Source organism: Prionailurus viverrinus, unplaced genomic scaffold (genome assembly GCF_022837055.1).
Source record: "Prionailurus viverrinus isolate Anna unplaced genomic scaffold, UM_Priviv_1.0 scaffold_57, whole genome shotgun sequence".
In the NCBI taxonomy this organism is placed as follows: Eukaryota; Metazoa; Chordata; class Mammalia; order Carnivora; family Felidae; genus Prionailurus; species Prionailurus viverrinus.
This window is the reverse complement of record NW_025927619.1, coordinates 137,849-159,127: the sequence shown is the minus strand read 5'-3', so window position 1 is coordinate 159,127 and position 21,279 is coordinate 137,849.

Below are 21,279 nucleotides of genomic sequence, written 5' to 3'. Positions count from 1 at the left end.
GAAGACAGTTCAAACCCCAACAACACCTCTTCTGCAAATGTGTGAATTTTGTGTTACCTCAGTTCAAGTGATGGTGGCAGCACCAGGACTCATTTCACAGGTAAGCCCTCACACACCTTGGTAAAATTCACCCACCAGGCCAGAGACCAAACACCGCCCACAACAGGCAAAGAGAACCTCTGAAGAGAACTGGACTGAAGAAAAAAAAAGCTAGGACTCAAGAGCAGGGCATAAGCAACAAACATGGAAGACACTTGTTGAAGTGCCAAGTACAGGGCAACAGAAGACACTGTACTGCAGGGCATACAGGACATCTTTTTCATAATGCCATTACTTTTAAAGGCAAGAGATGCAGCTGAATTTCATAACACATAGTGACACAAGATTTAAACAGAAAGAGGAGACAAGAAATATATACCCAATGAAAGAACAGGTCAAAACCACATCAAGAGATGTATATAAATAAGTTATAAGTAATATGCCTGATTAATAATTTAATGATGTAAAGATGTCCATTGTACTTCAGAAAAGAGTGGGGGACATCAATGAGACCTATAAGAAAGAGATAAAAAATAACTAATCAGAGATGAAGAAGACAATAAATGAAATTAAAAATACAATTGATGGAATAAAAAGCAGGCAAGATAAAGCAGGGTTACAAATTTCACAAAATTTTACAAAAAATTACAAAATTATAAAAACAAATTAATCTGACCTGGAGGACACAGTTAGTGGAACTAATCATGTTGAAGAAATTACAGGAAAAATTATGCAAATTGATAATAGCCTTGAGGAACTCAGTGACTCCATCAACTGTAACGATATTCACATTATAAAGATTCTGGGAGAAGAAGAAGTGAGAGAAACCATGGAAGAAAATTTATTTGAAGAAATAATAGCTGAAAACTTCAATAATCTAGGGAAGCAAATAGACATGTAGATCCAGGAAATTCAGAGAGCTCCAAATAAAATAAATTACTGAGGTTCACACAAAGGCACATAGTAATTAAAATGGCAAAAAGTATTCCTAAGTGACAACACCACTTTGGAGGTTTCTCAAAAACTAAAAAAATAGAAAAAAATCCTATAATCCAGCAATTGCACTAATAGGTAGTTAACAAAAGAATACAAAAATGCTAATTCAAAAGGATACATGTACCCCTATGCTTATAGCAGCACTATAAACAATAGTCAAAGTATGGAAAGAGCCCAAATGTCCATTGACTGATGAGTGGATAAAGAATATGTGGTATATGTATGCAATGGAATATTACTCAGTGATCAAAAAGAATGAAACGTTGTCTCTTACAACAACGTGGATGGAACTAGAGTGTATTATGCTAAGTGAAATAAGTCAGTCAGAGAAAAGTAAATAACAGGATTTCACTCATATGTGGAATTTAAGAAACAAAATAAACAAGCAAAGGTATAAAAAGGGAGACAAAGAGAGACTATTCACTTTATGGAACTGATGGTTACCAGAATAGAGGTGAGTGGGAGAAGGGTTAAATAGATAAAGGGGATTAAGGAACACACTTGTTGTGATGAGTACTGGATGTTATTGAAAGTGTGGAATCACTATATTGTACATCTAAAACTAATATTATACTGTATATTTAACTAAATTGAACTTAAATAAAAACTTAAAAATATGGGAATGCAAGCTGGTGCCACCACTCTGGAAAACAGTATGAAGTTTCCTCAAAAAACTAAAAATAGAACTACCCTACGACCCAGCAATTGCACAACTAGGCATTTATCCAAGGGATATAGGTGTGCTGTTTCAAAGGGACACATGCACCCCCATGTTTATAGCAGCACTATCAACAATAGCCAAAGTATGGAAAGAGCCCAAATGTCCATCAATGGATGAATGGATATAGAAGATGTGGTATATAAATATAATGGAGTATTACCTGGCAATCAAAAAGAATGAAATCTTGTCATTTGCAATTTCATGGATGGAACTGGAGGGTATTATGCTAAGTGAAATTAGTCAATCAGAGAAAGACAAAAATCATATGACTGCAATCATATGATGACTTTAAGAGACAAAACAGGTGAACATAAGGGAAATAAAACAAAAATATTATAAAAACAGGGAGGGGGACAAAACAGAAGAGACTCATAAATATGGAGAACAAACTGAGGGTTACTGGAGGTGTTGTGGGAGCTGGGATGGGCTAAAAGGTTAAGGGGCATTAAGGGATCTACTCTGGAAATAATTGTTTCACTATATGCTAACTAATGTGAATGTAAATTTTAAAAAAATAAAAAATTAAATGAAAAAAAGAAAAAAAACTTGAAAATAAAAAATGAAATGGCAAAATGTAGGGAAGAGACAGAATTTTATTTATTTATTTATTTATTTATTCATTCATTCATTCATTTATTTATGAGAGACAGAGTACAAGTGGGGGAAAGGCAGAGGGAGAAGGAGAGAGAGAATATTTAGCAGGTTCCACACCAAGCATGGAGCTGGACATGGGGCTCAATCTCAATACTGTGTGATCATGAGATGAGCTTAAACCAAGAGTTGGATACTTGACTGACTGAGTGACCTAAGCTTCCAGGAAAAAGATAAAATTTTAAAACGAGCAAGAGAAAGGGAGCCAGTTATAGAGAAGGGAAACTCCATAAGGCTATTAGTGTATTTTAGGAAGAAACTTGCATGATACAAGGGAGTGGCATGATATATTCAAAGTGTTGACAATGAAAAATCTGTAGCCAATAATATTCTATCCAGCAAGGCTATTGGTCATAATATAAGATATAAAAGGGTTTTCATACAAGCAAAAACTAAAGGAATTCATGTCCACTAAAGCAGCACAACAAGAAATATTTATGGAGACTCTTAGAATGGAAAAAAAAAACCCTAAGTGAGAGTAAAAAACAGTACAAAAAGTAACAAAAATAACTGTTTTTATACATATCAGTCAATGGATTCATAAAATTTTTAAAAAGTTAAAAATACAATACAATATACTTAGAACATGGGTAGAAGATGAATAAAGAATGGGTTCATATTTTAACAACCATCATCTTAATATAGACTGATAAATGTAGAAAATGTTATATACAAACCTAATGGTAACCACAAATCCAAAACCACTAACAGACATCCAAAGAACAAAAAGAAAGGAATTCATGTATATAACTAAAGGAAGACAAAAGCCATGAAAGACAGCAAGAGAAAAACGGATCTGAGAAAACTACAAAAAAAAAAAAAAAAGCAAAACGATAGGTAACAAAATAGCTGTAAATATATATACATCAATAATTACATTGAAGATAAAAAAGCTAAGCATTCCATTAAAAATATGTAGCTACTGAATGTATTAAAAACACAAGACTCATCTATATGCTGCTTACAAGAGACTCATTTCAGAACTAAAAAGACATGCAGATTGAAAGTGAAAGAATGCAGAACCATTTATCATAAAAATAGATGTGAAGAGAAAGCAGAATTAACAATACTTACACCAGAAAAACTAGATTTTAAACCAAAGACTTTAATAGGAGATGAAGAAGGTCACTATATTATAATAAAGGGGACTATCAAAGAAGATGAAATAGTTGTAAATATTTATGCTCCCAACATGAATCACCCAAATACAAAAAAGGAAAAAAAAGAAAGAAAACAAACATAAAGAAACTAGTTGATAATAATACAATAAGAGTAGGGGATTTTAACACCCCCACTTAGAGCAATAGACAGATATTCTAAGCAGAAAATCAACAAGGAAACAATGACTTTGAATGACACATTGCACCAGATGGACCTAACAGATATATTCAGAACATTTCATCCTAAAGGAGCAGAATACACATTCTTTTCAAGGGCGTGGGAAATTCTCTAGAATAGATCACATTCTGGGTCAGAAATCATGTCTCAACAAGTACAAAAAGATGAATACAATACTGTGCATATTTCTGACCACAACACTATGAAACTTGAACACAACCACAAGAAAAAATTTGGAAAGACCAAAAATACATGGAGGTTAACTAACATCCCACTAAAGAATGAACGGCTTAACCAAAACATTACAGAAGAAACTAACATCCCACAAAAGAATGAATGGCTTGACGAAAACATTAAAGAAGATATAAAAAAAAAATACATGGAAAATCGGTCTTCACTAATGTTGAAGCATTGGGAAAAAACACAATCTCATTTACAATAGGATTGAAAATAATAAAATACTGAGGAATAAATTTAACTAGAACACTAAAAACTATGTACAATAAAAACTAATAATTCACTGAAAGAAATCTAAGAACACAAACAAATTGAAAGACATCTCATGTCCATAGTTAGGAAGAATCAATATTGCTAAATGATCAAACTACCCAAAGCCATCTACAGATGCAATGCAATTCCCATTCAAAACAAAAGTAATTCTTTACAGAATTAAAAGACAATTTTAACGTTGTGTAGAAATACAAGAGATCCTAAATAGCCAAAGCAATCTTTAGAAAAAATAAAGCCACATGTATCACATTTCATGATTTCAAATTATACTACCAAGCAAAAGTATTATAATGAGCAAAAATAAACACACTGGCTAATGGAACAGAATAGGAAGCACAGAATTAAATATAGGTATAGAGAGCATGTAATTAAATATTGGTATATGTGGTCAGCAACATTTGACAAGGGACACAAGAACACCCATGGGAAAATAATAGTCTCTACAACAAATGGTGCTGGAAAAATATGAGAAACACATGCAGAGCAATAAAATTGAACACTTATCTTACACGACTAATAAAAATTAAGTTAACCTAGGTCAAAGAATTAAACATAAGAACTGATACCAAAAGGAGATTACAAAAGTTAGCAGTAGAGTAGGAGGACCTGGTTTCCTTTCCTCTCACAAACACAACTAGATAACTATCCAATCATTCTGAATACCCCAGACATTGGCCTGAAGACTGACAGAACAAGCTTCACAACAAAGGGGGAGATGAGGCTATATCAAAGAAGTTGGGAAGTGAAGAGATGTGGTTTAGGGGGAAAATGGATCACAGATTCTGTGGAGGTCAGGGAGCCATGGTTGCTGAGAGGGGTAGAGTAAAGCACACAGGAGAATGAACAAGGAGAACATTTCCCCAAAGCCACTGACCTTGAAAACAAGAGGGCCCAAATTTCATGAGTTCTTACAACCAGTGTGACTTAAAGCTTGGAATTTTAGAGGTCAGTGGGCTTAGCTGGAGTATAATCCAGACGGCACTGCACTGCTCCTGGGAAGAAGGCAGCCAAACAACCCAGGAACAAACAGCATGGAAATAGCAATCTGAAGAATGCCTAGGACACAGAGGGTGAAGATATTTGCTAGTTTCAGAGAGTAACCCTAAAAGGCAGTGTTCCCAGAGACATGTATCTGGGAACAGGGGAGTTGGCTGGCAGTGTTTCCCTCTGACTCTTAGCATAAACACAGACCCACCTGAGGGAAGCAGCTCAGTGCCTATATTGGCTGCCAAACTTGTTTACACCAAGCTCCATCCCCTTGTGTTCTGGTGGAACTGCCATTCTCAGTCAAGCGTGCCTCAGTCCCAGTGGAGCAGGCCTCTCCCCCAGAAGACCAGCAGAAACCCCTGCTGACACCACCTTTCCCAACCAGAGATTTTGGAAGGGCCTCAGTTGGTATCAGGTCTCATTTCATAAGCAGACCAGAGCACATCTAGTTAAAATTCACCATATTCAAGGCAGGTACAAAACACTCACCAAAGCAGGCAAGTAGAACATCTGCAAATGACAGGCCTAAAGAATAGAGCAGCAAGAACACAACAGCAGAGCACACAGAGCACTAACCAGAGACACTCTCTGAAGCACCAGGAACTTTTCTTCACAAGGCCATTACTTTCAGGAGCAAAACACATAACTGGCTCTTCTAACACAGAGAAGAACGTAGAGGCAGACAAAATGCCAAGACAGAATAAATTATCCCACATGAAAGAACAAGATAGGGCATGGCCAGAGATCTAAGCAAAACATACATAATAACATGCCTGATGGAGAATATTAAGTAACAATCATAAGGATGCTCACTGGATTTATGAAAAGAATAGAAGACACTGAAACCCTTATAACAAAGATAAGAGAGCTAAAAAAAAAGTCAGACAAGAAGAATGTAATAAACAAGATTGGAAACAGGCTTGATGTGATGAAGCAGAAGAACAAATCAGTGATCTAGAAGACAAAATAATGGAAAACAATGGAGCTGTACAAAAAAAGATAAAGAAGAATTGTAGAACATGATAACAGACTTAGGGAGCTCAGTGACTCCATCAAATGTAATAATATTCATATCATACAAGTCCCAGAAGAAGAAAAGAAAGAAAAGGAGACAGAAAATTTATTTGAAGAAATAATAGCTAAAAACGTCCCTAATCTGGTGAAGGAAGCAGACATCCAAATCCAGGAGGCAAAGAGAATGCCCATCAAAATCAACAAAAGCAGGCCAACACCAATACATGTTGCAATCAAATTTGAAAAATATGGTGATAAAGAAAAAAAATTAAAAGCAACAAGACAAAACATGTCCTTAACTTACGAGGGAAGACCCATAAGGCTAGCTGGAGATTTCTCACCATAACTATGACAGGCCAAACAAATGTGGCATGATATATTCAGCATGCTGAATGAGAAAAATCTGTAACCAAAAGTACTCTATCCAGCAAATCTGTCATTCAGAAGAAGAGAGATAAAGAGTTTCCCAGACAAAATATAAAGATGTTTCTGTCCACTAACCCAGCCCTGCTAGAAACATTAAAGGGGACTCTTTGAGCAGAAAGGAGTGACCAACAGTGAGAAAGACAAGAAAGGATTAGAGAGAATCCCTAGAAACAATGGCAAAACAAGTAATAAAATTTCACTGGTAACTCTAAGCTCTTGACTGTCTTCACTCCAGCTACCTACAAAGGCACCCTATCGGCAGAGCATCCTGGGAACCTCCAAACCTTGTTCATCTAAGCTACAACCAACCTGCCACAGTGGTTCCTGAACAGAGCATTCCAGAACACCCTGGCCTGTAGAAATCTCAACTCTGTTTGCCCCACCAGAGGACCCCCTGCATTGAGCATGCCAGCTTCAGCATTCCTGTCAAGGCACCCTCTGTGTAGAGAGCCCTGGGACCCCCAGCTAACACCCCACTTCAGTTCTAACTTCCCCATCAGGTTTCTTCCTGTTCAAAATGCTCTAAAACCCAATGGATTGTGTGTCATATTGGCTCCAGCAGCCTGCCAGGGCACCCAGTGTAAGGAGAGCACTGGGACATCCTGGATTGCACCCACTTGAGATTTATCTGTCCTGTCAGGGTGCCTGCTGTGCAAAGAGCCTTGGATCTTCCCCATCCCATACACACTTCAGCTCTGGTCATCCCACCAGGGCAACCCCAGCACAAAATACCCTGGGAAATACAAGTCACACCCGCCAAAGTTCCAGTAAGCCAGCCAGCCAGCCCAAGTCACCAGACACCCACAATCAACACAGGAAATGACCATAGACAAGATCATTCTTTAAAGTTAAGGTGATGTAGCTGTTTGGTCTAATTCATAGAAACACAGAGAATGAAGCAAAATAAGGTGACAGAGGAATGTGCTTCAAACAAGTAACAAAACAAAACCTCAGAAAAAGATCTCTCATCTCTCTTTCTCCCTCTCTTTCTTTATCTCTCTCTCTTAATATATTAAATATTCATGTATGTTCTATATGTTAAATATTAAATATATATTATATGTTAATATATATATTTATGCTAAAGAGTTTAAAGTAATGATAATAAATGTGCTCACCAGAATGTTGAGAAGAGTGCAAGAACTCAGCGAGTACTTCAACAAAGAGATGAACAATATAAAAGAAAAAACAATCAGAATTAAAGAATACAATAACTGAAATTAAAAAAAAAAACAGAGGAAATCAGCAGTAGATTAACGAATGCATATGAATGGATTGGTGACCTGGAAGATAGAGTAGTGGAAAATATCCAAGCTGAACAGTAAAAAGAAAAAAAAATGAAGAGAGGTTAAGGAGTCTTTTGAATAAAATCAAGCAAACAAACATCACATTATAGGTGTCCCAGAAGGAAGAGAGGATAAAGGGGAAGAAAACTTATGTGAATGAATAATAGCTGAAAAATTCCTTAATTTTGGAAAGGAAATAGCCATCTAGGTTGAAGAAACATAGGGGGTTGCAAACAAGATGAACACAAGGAGGTCTACACCACAAAAAATAATACTTAAATTCAGCTTATATTTTTTAAAATATAATTTATTGTTAAATTGGTTTCCATACAATACCCAGTGCTCATCCCAACAAGTGACTCCTCAATGCCCATCACCCACGTTCCCCTCTCCCGCACCTCCCATAAACACTCAGTTTGTCCTCAGTATTTAAGGGTCTCTAATGGTTTGCCTCCCTCCCTCTCCATAATTTTTCCCCCTTCCATTCACCCATAGTCTTCTGTTAAGTTTGTTAAGATCCAGATATGAGTGAAAATATATGGCACCTGTCTTTCTCTGCCTGGTTTATTTAACTTAGCATAATACCCCCCAGTTCCATCAATGTTGCTTCAAATGGCCAGATTTCATTATTTCTCATTGACAAGTAGTATTCCATTTTATATAAAAAACACATCTTCTTTATCCATTTGTCAGTTGATGGACATTTAGGCTCTTTCCATAATTTGGCTATTGTTGAAAGTGCTGCTATAAACATTGGGGTACATGTACCCCAATGCACCAGCACTCCTGTATCCCTTGGGTAAATTCCTGGAAGTGAAATTGCTGGGTCACAGGAGTTATATTTTTACTTTTTTGAGGAAGCCCCACATGGATTTCCAGAGTGACTGCATCTCCAACAACAGTGCATTACCACCAACAGTGCAAGAATTTCCTATTTCTCCACATCCTCGCCAGCATCTATAGTCTCCTGATTTGTTCATTTTAGTCACTCTGACTGGTGTGAGGTGGTATCTCAGTGTGGTTTTGATTTGTATTTCCCTGATGAGGGGTGACATTGAACAAATTTTCATGTGTCCTTTGGCCATCTGGATGTCTACTTTGGAAAGTGTCTATTCATGTCTTCTGTTCATTTCTTCACTGGATTATTTGTTTTTCAGGAGTTTGGTGAGTTCTTTATATATGTTGGATACTATCCCTTTATCTTATATGTCATTTGCAAATATCTTTTCCCATTCCATCGGTTGCCTTTTAGTTTTGTTAATTGTTTCCTTTGCAGTGCAGAAGTTTCTTATCTTGTTGAGGTTCTAATAGTTATTTTCTGCTTTTAATTCCCTTGCCCTTGGATATGGGTCAAGTAAGAAATTTCTGAGGCTGAGGTCAGACTTTTTCCCCTACTTTCTCCTCTAGGGTTTTGATGGCTTCCTGTCTCACATTCAGGTCCTTGATCCATTTTGAGTTTATCTTTGTGAATGCTGTAGGAAAGTGGTGTAGTTTCATTCTTCATGTTGCCGTCCAGTTCTCCCAGCACCATTTGTTAAAGAGACTGTCTTTTTTTCCATTGGATACTCTTTCCTGCTTTGTCAAAGTTTAGTTGGCCATACATTTGTGGGTCTAGTTCTGGGGTTTCTATTCTATTCCATTGGTCTATGTGTCTGTTTTTGTGCCAATACCATACTGTCTTGATGATTACAATTTTGTAGTACAGGCTAAAGTCTGGGATTGTGGTGCCCCCCATTTTGGTTTTCTTCTTCAACTATTACTTTGGCTGTACAGGGTTTTTTGTGGTTCCATACAAATTTTAGGATTCCATGTTCTAGCTTTGAGAAGAATGTTGGTGTAATTTTGATTGGGATTGCATTGAATGTGTAGATTGCTTTGGGTAGTATTGACATTTTAACAATATTTATTCTTCAAATCATTGAGCATGGAATGTTTTTCCATTTCTTTATATCTTCTTCAGTTTCCTTCATAAGCTTTCCATAGTTTTCAGCATACAGATCTTTTATATCTTTGGTTAGGTTTATTCCTAGGTATTTTATGGTTCTTGGTGTAATTGTGAATGGGATCAGTTTACTTCTCTTTCTGTTGCTTCATTATTGGTCTATAAAAATGCAACCGATTTCTGTACATTAATTTTTTGCCCTGTGACTTTTCTGAATTCATGTATCAGTTCTAGCAGTATTTTGGTGGAGTCTGTCAGGTTTTCCATGTACAGTATCATGTGATCTGTGAAAAGTGAAAGTTTGACTTCATCTTTGCCAATTTTGATGTGTTTGGTTTCATTTTGTTGTCTGATTGCTGATGCTAGTACTTTCAACACTATGTTAAACAACAGTGGTGAGAGTGGACATCCCTGTTGTGTTCTTGATCTCAGGGAGAAAGATGTCAGTTTTTCCCCATTGAGGATGATATTAACTGTGGGCTTTTCATAAATGGCTTTTATGATGTTTAAGTATGTTCCTTCTATTCCGAATTTCTTGAGGGTTTTCATTAAGAAAGGATGCTGTAGTTTGTCAAATGCTTTTTCTGCATCTATTGACAAGATCATGTTTCCTATCATTTCTTTTATTAATGTGCTGTATCTCAATGATTGATTTGCGAATATTGAACTAGCCCTGCAGCCCAGGAATGAGTCCCACTTGATCATGGTGGATAATTCATTTTATATGCTGTTGAATTCGATTTGCTAGTATCTTGTTGAGAATTTTTGCATCCATCTTCATCAAGGATATTGGCCTGTAGTTCTCTATTCTTGCTGGGTCTCTGTTTTGGGAATAGGTAATGGTGGCTTCATGGAATCAGTCCAAAGCCTTTATGTCCCTTTCCATTTTTTGGAACAGCTTGAGAAGGGTAGGTATTACCTTTGCTTTAAAAGTCTGGTAGAATTCCCTTGGGAAACCTTCTAGCCTAGGACTCTTATTTGTTGGGAGATTTTTGATAACTGAATCAATTTCTTCACTGGTTATGGGTGTGTTCAAATTTTATATTTATTCCATTTGAGTTATGGCACTGTGTGGGTGTTTAGGAATTTGTCCATTTCTTCCAGATTGTCCAGTTTGTTGGCATATAATCCTTCATAGTATTCCCTGATAATTTCTTGTATTTCTGAGGGATTGGTTGTAATAAATCAATTTTCATTCATGATTTTATCACTTTGGGTCCTGTCTTTTCTTTTTTAGAAGCTTTCCTAGGGTTTTTCAATTTTGTTTATTATTTCAAAAAACGAACTCTTGGTTTCATTGGTCTGCTCTACTGTTTTTTGGGGTTTTTTTAATTCTATATTGTTTATTTCTTCTCTGATCTTTATTATTTCTCTTCTTCTGCTGGGTTTGGGGTGTCTTTGTTGTTCTGCTTCTAGTTCCTTTAGGATTTTTGTTAGGTTTTGTATTTGGGATTTTTCTTGTTTCTTGAGATAGGCCAAGATTGCAATGTATTTTCCTCTCAGGACTGCCTTTGCTGCATCCCAAAGCGTTTGGATTGTTGTATTTTCATTTCGTTTATTTCCATATATTTTTAATTTCTTCTACAATTGCCTGGTTGACCCATTCATTCCTTAGTAGAATGTTCTTTAACGTCCATTCTTTTGGAGGTTTTCCAGACTTTTTACTGTGATTGAGTTCAAGTTTCACAGCATTGTAATTTGAAACTGTGCATGGTTTGATCTCAGTTCTTTTGTATTTATTGAGGGGTGTTTCCTGACGCAGTATGTGATCTCTCTTGGAGAATGTTCTATGTGCACTCGAGAAGAAAGTTTATCCTGCTGGTTTGGGATGTAGAGTTCTAAATATATCTTTCAAATCCATCTGGTCCAATGTACCATTCAGGGCCATTGTTTCTTTACTGATTTTCTGTCTAGATGGTCTGTCCATTGTTGTAAGTGGAGTATTAAAGTCCCCTGAAATTACCACGTTCTTATCAATAAGATTGCTTATGTTTGTGATTAATTGTTTTATCTACTTGGGTGCTACTGAATTTGGTGCATATACATTTATACTTGCTAGCTCTTCCTGATGGATACACCCTGTAATTATTATGCAAAGCCCTTCTTCATCTCTTGTTACAGCCTTTAATTTAAAGTCTAGTTTGTCTAAGTATGTCTACTCCAGCTTTCTTTTGACTTCCAGTAGCATGATAAATAGTTCTCCATCCCCTCACTTTCAATATAAAGGTGTCCTGAGGTCTAAAATGCAGACAGGAAATAATTGTTTTTTTTTTTTTGTATCCATTCTGATTCCCTATGTCTTTGAACGAAGGATTTAGTACATTTACATTCAGCATTATTATTGGAAGATATGAGTTTAGAATCATTGTGTTTTCTGTAGGTTTCATGCTTGTAGGGATGTCCCTGGCACTTTGTGCTCCTTATAACATTTCACTCACAGAATCCCCCTTAGGATCTCTTGTAGGACTGGTTTTGTGGTGAAGTATTCCTTCAGTTTTTGTTTGTTTAGGAAGACCTTTATCTCTCCTTATATTCTGAATGACAAGCTTGCTGGGTTAAGGATTCTTGGCTGCATATTTTTCCTGTTCATCACATTGAAGATTTCCCGCCATTCCTTTCTGGCTTGCCAAGTTTCAGTAGATAAGTCTGCTACTACCCCTATGTGCCTACCTTTGTATGTTAGGGCCTGTTTATTCCTAGCTGCTTTCAGAATTCTCTCTTTATCCTTGTATTTTTCAGTTTCACTATGATATGTCATGCAGAAGATCAATTCAAGTTACGTCTGAAGGGAGTTCTCTGTGCCTCTTGTATTTCAGTGTCTGTTTCCTCCCCCAACTCGGGGAAGTTCTCAGCTGTGATTTGTTCAAGTACACCTTCAACCCCTTTCTCTCTCTCTTCTTTTTCGGGAATTCCTATTATTCAGATATTGTTCCTTTTGATTGCATCACTTATTACTCTAATTCTCCCTTCTTGATCCTGGAATTTTTTTTATCTCTCTTTTACTCAGCTTCTTTTTTCCCACAATTTTATCTTCTAATTCCTCCATTCTCCCTTCTGCCTCTTCAATCCACACTGTTGCCACCTCCATTTCATTTTGTACCTCAGTTATAGCATTTTTAATCATTACTATTTTCTTGTTCCTTGATCTCTGTAAGAATAGATTCTCTGTTGTCTTCTATGTTTTTTTTCAAGTCCAGCGATTACTCTTATGACTATTATTCTAAATTCTTGTTCAGTTATATTGCTTATATCTGTTTTGATCAATTATTTAGCTGTCACTTCTTCCTGGAATTTCTTTTGAGGATTCTTCTGTTTCATCACCTTGGCTAGTTTTCTGTCCCTTTTAAAAATCTTGTTACATGCTCTGCACCTGCGAGCACTGCTATCTTAAAGGAGGGTCATACACTGTCCAAGGCCTAGACCTTCAGGAGGTGTTTTTTGGATAGTGTTACTTTCTCTCATTTGTTGGGGCTTTGGTTATTTTATTTCTCTACTCATAGTGATGTTTTATACCTTCTACAAGGTGTTCTTTGATTTGTTACTAGAAGTAGCCCTGGAAAAGAAAACAAGGAAACAAACAGGAAACAAAAAAACACAAACACAGAGACAAATAAAACAAACAGACAAAACACACACTCACACACACACATACATACACACACACATGTGCGTGAACAAAAACAATCCACAAGCAAAAAACAGAAATACCAGCTACAAGTATAGAACAGGGTGGAGGCAGTGCTTAGGGAAGAGCACATAGAAAGAGAGAAATGACAGGAGTGGGGACAAAGAGAAAATAAACATCGAGCAGGCAGAGAGACTGGCTAAATCCAGAGAGAGAGAAAGGAAAATAAAGAAGGTGGGGAAAAAGAAATGAAGATACAGTTACCCAGACAGAGAAATTATATGGCCTGGTTATTCCAGAAAAAGAGAAAGGAAAGTACACAGGAGGTGTAGAACATGTATCAAGAGAGTGGATTCAATATGTCTGCTTAAACAAACCAACAACCAGAGTACGCAGTCTAGAGGAGGGAAGAGATAAGGAGGAGAAAAGGAAGGGAGGATATATCTATATAACAAGAATTGTCTGGGAATTAATCCAGGCAATGCAGCAGTGCTGCTTTGGAGGATGGAGCTGTCTGGTTCCCCAGCATCTATCTCACTCCAGTAGCTAGGCAGTTACCTGGCATGGAGGGGCATGGTTTGGTGTAGGTTGGTCCCACCTCCACTGTGTGTCCCAAGAACAAATCCCTGAGGCCCCACCTTGGTGTTGGGGGGCAGGGAGAAATGGCGATCCCCTAGTCTCTTCTCCATGACCTGGTGGTCTCTGTACAAGTGATCCTCACTGTGCTGTGGGCACAGACGGGCTGTCCTTCTTGCTCTGCGGACTCCCCTGACCCAACGCTTGGCTAGGATTCAAACTCCCGCTCTATGCGCTCTGGCACTGGGGAAGCACCTCTCTGTACAGCCTGATATATGGTCTCAGCTGGCTTTGTCTGTGCTGCAGCACTTCAGCCTTCTGCTGTGGACTACACCCCAGATCTTGCCACCAAGCTAAGGGATGGCAGACACAGGCAGGCTTTGTCCTGTCCCACAGCACTCCAGAGAAGGGACCGCTTTCTCCTACTGTGGACTGCACCCTTGACATGCCACCGAAACTGAGGGTGGCTCCCCTCCTCCCCAAGTGTGTGAAAAGGGCAGCCAGCCCCAGTAGGAAACAAGTCCCACAGTTAGAGATGGGGTCCCTCTCAGTCCCAGTCTGTGGTTTTTCTCTTGTCCACAGTCCTACACTTCCCCAGGCACTCTTTCCCTTCCCTTTGTCTCTCCACAGAAGGCGATTCCTCCCTCCATGCCTATGCAGCCCATTTTATCTCCCTTAGTTCAGAATTGCCCACCTGTAGCCCATCAAGGATGTCCTGGTGTCTCTCTTTTGGACTCAGTCTCTTTTCTTCCCAGACTCTCAGGGTTCAAAGTCCTTTGGCTTCAGTCCTTCTTTTTTGAGAGATGTGGGAAGTATGGATACCCCTACTTCTCTGCCATGTTGGCCCACCTCTCTCTATAAGCTGTTTTTTTAGCAAAAACTTTGGAGGACAGAAGGGAGTGGTATGATATATTTAATATCTGAAAAAACAAAAACAAAAACTTACAACCCAAAACAGCTGTACCTGGAAAGGTAGTCATTCATAATGGGAAAAAAGAAGGAATTTCACAGACAAACATATTTTATTGAGTTTACCACCACTAACCAAGCCCTATGAGAAATGTTAAATAAACTTCTTTATAGGGAAAGTCCATAATTAGATGTAAGAAAATTATGAATAAAAATATATAAGATATGACAGTATACACATAAAATGTAAAAATTAAGTTATTTTATAATGTGTTTAAACTCAGTGTTCATCATCTTAATTGTTAGATGCTATATACTCAGGATGTTATATATGAACCCCATTGTAATCACCAGCTCCAAATCTATAGTAGACACACAAAAATAAAGAGAATAGGAACCAAAGCAAGCATAATACTACAGAAATCCATCACAAGGAAAGAAAGCAAAAGAAGAAAGAGACATAAAAGAATTACAAATTAACCAGAAAGCAATTAATAAAATGGCAATAAGTACATATATATAAATAATTATTCTAAATGTACACTTTCTAAATGTTTTGTGAAAAGACAAAGACAGGCAGAATGGAAAAACAAACAAAACTATTAGATACGCTGCCCACAAGAAACTCACTTCAGACCAAAGACACAGACTGAAAGTGAAATAATGGAAAATGATACTCCTTGTGAATGGAAACAAATAAAAATCCAGGGTATCAATACTCATATCTTATGACTTATACCTTTAAACAAATACTGTAACAGAAGACAAAGAAAGTCATTGTGTAGTGATAAAGAAATCAATCTAACAAGATGATGTAAGAATTGTAATTATCAATGTACTCAACATGATTAACAGACATAAAGGGAAAAATTGACAGTAATGCAATTGTAGTGGACTATAACATGCCAGTTACATCAGTACATCCATCATCCAGGCAGGAAAACAATAGGAAAATAGTATCTCTCAACAATACAATAGACAAGATAGTCTTAACAGATCCATAAAGAACATTCCATCCAAAAACAAAAGATTATTATTCTTTTTTTAGTGCACATGGAATGTTCTCCAGAATAGACTATATGTTAGGCCACAAATGTCTCAATAAACTTAAGGGGACAGAAATTATACCAGGTATCTTTTCAGACTACAACAGTATTAAACTAAAAATCAACCACAAAATAAAAAATGGAGAACACACATGAAAACCAAACAACATGCTACAAAGCAGACAATGGGTCCATAAACAAATTAAAGAATAAGTAAATATATGAAGACAAAAAATAAAAACAAAATGATCCAAAATATTTATGACACCACATAAAAAGTTCTAAGAGAGCGAAGGAGATGTCAGAGATGCAGGGGGATCTTGGGCTTTCCTCATCCCTCAAACACATCCATATTGAGGTCTAATCACTTGTAACACCCAGGAAATCAATCTTCAGAGTGACAGAAGGATCTCCAATATTGAAAGGAGACAACATGGCAGGAGCAAGGTGCATGGAAGTGGACTGGGAGAGAGAAAGCTAAGTGGCACAGAGGGGAGGGAACACTTTCAGTGGAGAGACAAAAGAGAGACAGAGGGGTTGGGTTGAGTGAGGGATCGAGTTGTTACAAAAGGGAAATCTCTTGAGTTAAGATGGTGGAGAAGTAGGGGGACCAGTATTTTCCTCATCCTTCAAACACAGTTGTATTGAGGTCATTTCACTTGGAACACCCAAGAAATCAATCTGTGGAGTGGCAGAAGCACCGCCACAGTTGGAGGGAGACAGCTTGGCAGGATAACGGTGCATGTATATGAATTAGAGGAGAAAAAATGGCATAAGAACAAAGGAGAGGGACAAAATGGACAGAGAAAGAGAGAGAGAGAGAGAGGGAGAGAGAGATTGTAAAAATGCAGCATCAAGTTAGCACAAGAGGAAACCCTCTCTGGACCATGGACTGGGAAGCAAGAAGTATGAAAAGTGTCAGCATTTTTTGTTTGTTTGTTTTGTTTGTTTATTGCAAACAGCCTTTGGAGCTGCAACTTAGATGTTTAAGATGTGCATAACTTTCTCTGGAGCAGAGCCATGGTGCATGTTACTGCAGAGAAGACAGCCAGCCTGAGAGTAAATAGCATGCTGTAGTGATTTCACGGGCACACAGGGAAATAATATTCCCCTTCCTGGAGTACTTTGGAAGAGGGTTTATTGCCTCCTCAAAGACAAAAGACATTGTAGATGCCAGCCAAAGTACTTTTATCAGCAGGGTGGAGAGACTCTACTCCAGAGCAGGGGGGACAAGACACACCATACTGTATTCCTTAAGATACCAGACTGAGTGGCGCCTGGGTGGCTCTGTTAAACAATTGACTTTGGCTCAGGTCATGATCTCATGGTTTGTCAGTTCAAGCCCTGCATCGGGTTCTGTGTTGACAGCTCAGAACCTGGAGCCTGCTTGGGATTTTGTGTTTCTCTCCCTCTCTGCCCCTCCCCTGTTCATGCTCTCTCTCTCTCTCTCTTTCTCTTCTCTCTCTCTCTCTCTAAAAAGTAAATAAAATTTACAAAACATTTTAGAAAATGACATCTGGTTTAGCATGCCAGCAAAGCTCAAAAAAGGCAAAGGAGAACTGCACAGCAGGGCAAGCTGATTGCTTTCGTTATTCTGTGATGGCTGCCTGAACAATGTGGGTTGAGATACCCAGTCTGGGAGGAGAGATTGGGGTGATGCCATCCCCCCCAACACCAATATGGTGGGACTTCAAAAAGAAGCACAGTGGCCCTCAGTGGAGGTGGGACGCAGTTACACCTAACCCTGCCCCTCTGTGCCTGGAAGCTGTTTATTTACTGGAGCAAGACTGGCTGACTCAATGCAGCTTGCCTCTCTTCCAGACCAGCACAGCCACCAGCCCTAGGCACAACAGACAACTCTTTCTTTTTTTTTTTCTTTTTTCTTTATTATTTTTCTTTTTTACTCCCATTCTTTCTTTCTTTTGGAATCAGGCTCATAGTTTTTATGTTTTTTTGTCAATTTTATATAATATAATTTATACTATATAGTTATATATAGTATATATATATAGTATATAAATTGTATATTATATATAAATATTTTATATAAAATAAACATATATAAATATATATCTTATTTATATATCTGTTTGATCAGGCATTTTTATTCTATTCATTTTCCATCTATTATCTTTCTTCTTTATTTTCCTTTCTCTTTTTCTAAAATTAAATTTATAGATTTTTTATTATTTGTTTTCTTTTCTCCCTTTTCTTTTTTATCTTTTCATGGGCTCAGGATTCCCCCCCCACCTTTTTTCCACAGATACTTCAACAAATAAATCAAAACAACTTAGTTAAAGTCCAAACACTCTACCACTACAAGCAAGGAGGAGCTCTGAAGAAGACTAACCAGTGGGTCAAAGCAGCTAAAATAAAAACAACATATTGCATGCATCATAAACCAGAAACTCTTCCTTGGGTGCCAGGCCCTGGACAGGCTCATGACTTTTTTTTGATATAGTGGTATTCTCAGGTGCAGGACACATAACACAGTTTTTAAACACACAAAAGACAGAAAAATGCAAAAAAATGACAAAATGGAGGATTTATTATTATTATCATTTTAATGTTTATTTATTTTTGAGAGAGAGAGACAGAGCATGAGCAGGCAGGGGAAGAGACAGAGAGAGACACAGTATCTAAAGCAGACTCCAGGTTCTGAGTTGTTAGCACAGAGCTAACATGTGGGCCTTGAACTCAAGAAGTGTGAGATCATGACCTGAGCCAAAGTTGGACACTTAACTGACTGAGCCATCCAGGTGCCTCAAAACGAAAGAATACTCCCCTAAAGAAAGATCAAAAAGAAATCACAGCCATAGAATTGCTCAAAACAGGTATAAACAATATATCTGAACAAAAACTTAGAATAACAGTCATAAGGATAAGAGCTGGGCTTGAAAAAAGTATACAAGATACCAGTGAAACTCTTTCTTCAGAGATAAAAAAAACTTAATACCTATTCAGGATGAATTTAAAAATGTAATAAATGAGATACAAAATACACTAGATACAGTGAGAGGGAGGATTAAAGAAGCAGAAAGGAGAATGTTGAAATAGAAAATAAAATTATGAAAAACTGAAGTTGAAAAAAAGAGGAAAGGAAATTACTAAATCTTAAGAGGAGAATTAGAGTATTAAGTGATTCCATGAAACAAAACAATATCCATATCATATGAATCCCAGAAGAAGAAAAGTGAGAGAAAAGGGAAAAAGGCTTATTTGAACAAATTATAGCTGAGAACTTCCCTAATCTGGGGAAGGAAACAGGTATCCAAGTCCAAGAGGCACAGACAACTCCCTTCAAAATTAACAGAAACAGATCAACAACATAATATATCAATGTGAAACTGGAAAAATACAAAGATAAAGAGAGAATTATGAAAGCAGCTAGGTACAAAAGGTCCTTAATGTAAAAAGGTAGATACATAGGATTAGTAGCAGACTTGTCCACTGAAACTTGGCAAGCCAGAAGGGAGTGGTATGAACTATTCAATATGTTGAGTAGAAAAAATATGCAGCCAAGAATCCTTTATCCAGCAAGGCTGTCATTCAGAATAGAAGGATAAAGACTTTCCTAGAGAAAACTAAAGGAGTTTGTGACCACTAAACCAGCCCTGCAAGAGATCCTAAGGGGGTACTCGGTGAGTGGAAAGCAGCAAAAACTACAAAGGACCAGAAAACATCACCACATACATGAAACCTACAGATAACACAATGGCAATAAATTCATATATTTCAATAATCACCCTAAATGTAAATGGACTATATGCCTCAATAAAAAGACATAGAACATCAGAGTGGATAATAAAACAAGATCCATTTGTATGCTGCCTACAAGAGACTCATTTTAAACCTAAAGTCTCCTGCAGATTGAAAGTAAGAGGATGGAAAAACATCTATCATGCTAATGGACTTCAAACAAACTAGATTTTTTTTAAATATGAAATTTATTGTCAAATTGGTTTCCATACAATACCCAGTGCTCATCACAACAAGGTGCCCTCCTCAATATCCTCAATACCCATCACCCACCCTCCCCTCCCTGCCACCCCCCCCATCAACCCTCAGTTTGTTCTCAGTTTTTAAGAGGCTCTTATGCTTTGGCTCCCTCCCTCTCTAACTTTTTTTTTTCCTTTCCCTCCGCCATGATCTTCTGTTAAGTTTCTCAGAATCCACATAAGAGTGAAAACATGGTATCTGTCTTTCTCTGTATGACTTATTTCACTTAGCATAACACTCTCCAGTTCCATCCACGTTGCTACAAAGGCCAGATTTCATTCTTTCTCATTGCCACATAGTATTCCATTGTGTATATAAACCACAATTTCTTTATCCTTTCATCAGTTGATGGACATTTAGTCTCTTTCCATAATTTGGCTATTGTTGAAAGTGCTGCTATAAACATTGGAGTACAAGTGCCCCTATGCATCAGCACTCCTGTATCCCTTGGGTAAATTCCTATCAGTGTTATTGCTGGGTCATAGGGTAGATCTATTTTTAATTTTTTGAGGAACCTCCACACTGTTTTCCAGAGTGGCTGTACCAGTTTGCATTCCCACCAACAGTGTAAGAGGGTTCCCATTTCTCCACATCTTTGCCAGCATCTATAGTCTCCTGATTTATTCATTTTAGCCACTCTGACTGACATGAGGTGGTATCTGAGTGTGGCTTTGATTTGTATTTCCCTGATGAGGAGCAACGTTGAGCATCTTTTCATGTGCCTGTTGGCTATCTGGATGTCTTCTTTAGAGAAGTGTCTGTTCATCAAGTGAACTAGATTTATTAAAAAAAAGACTTTAACAAGAGATGAAAATGGAATTATATCATAATTGAGAGGTCTATCCATAAAGAAGAGCTAAAAATTGTAAACATTTATGCCCCTAACTTGGAAAACCTAAATATATAAATCAATAAATCACAAACATAAGCAAATTTATTGATAATGCTATCATTGTAAGGGGCTTTCTTACTCCTCTTACAACAATGGACAAATCATCTAAGCAGAAAATCAACAAGGAAACAAAGACTCTGAATGAGGCATTGGAACAGATGGATTAAACAGATATATTCAGAACATTTTATCCTAAAGCAGCAGAATACACATTCTCCTCAAGTGCACGTTGAACACTCTCTGGAATAGACCACATAAGGGTCACAAAACAGTTTTCAACAGGAACAAAATGATCGAGATCAAGCCATGCATATTTTCAGTC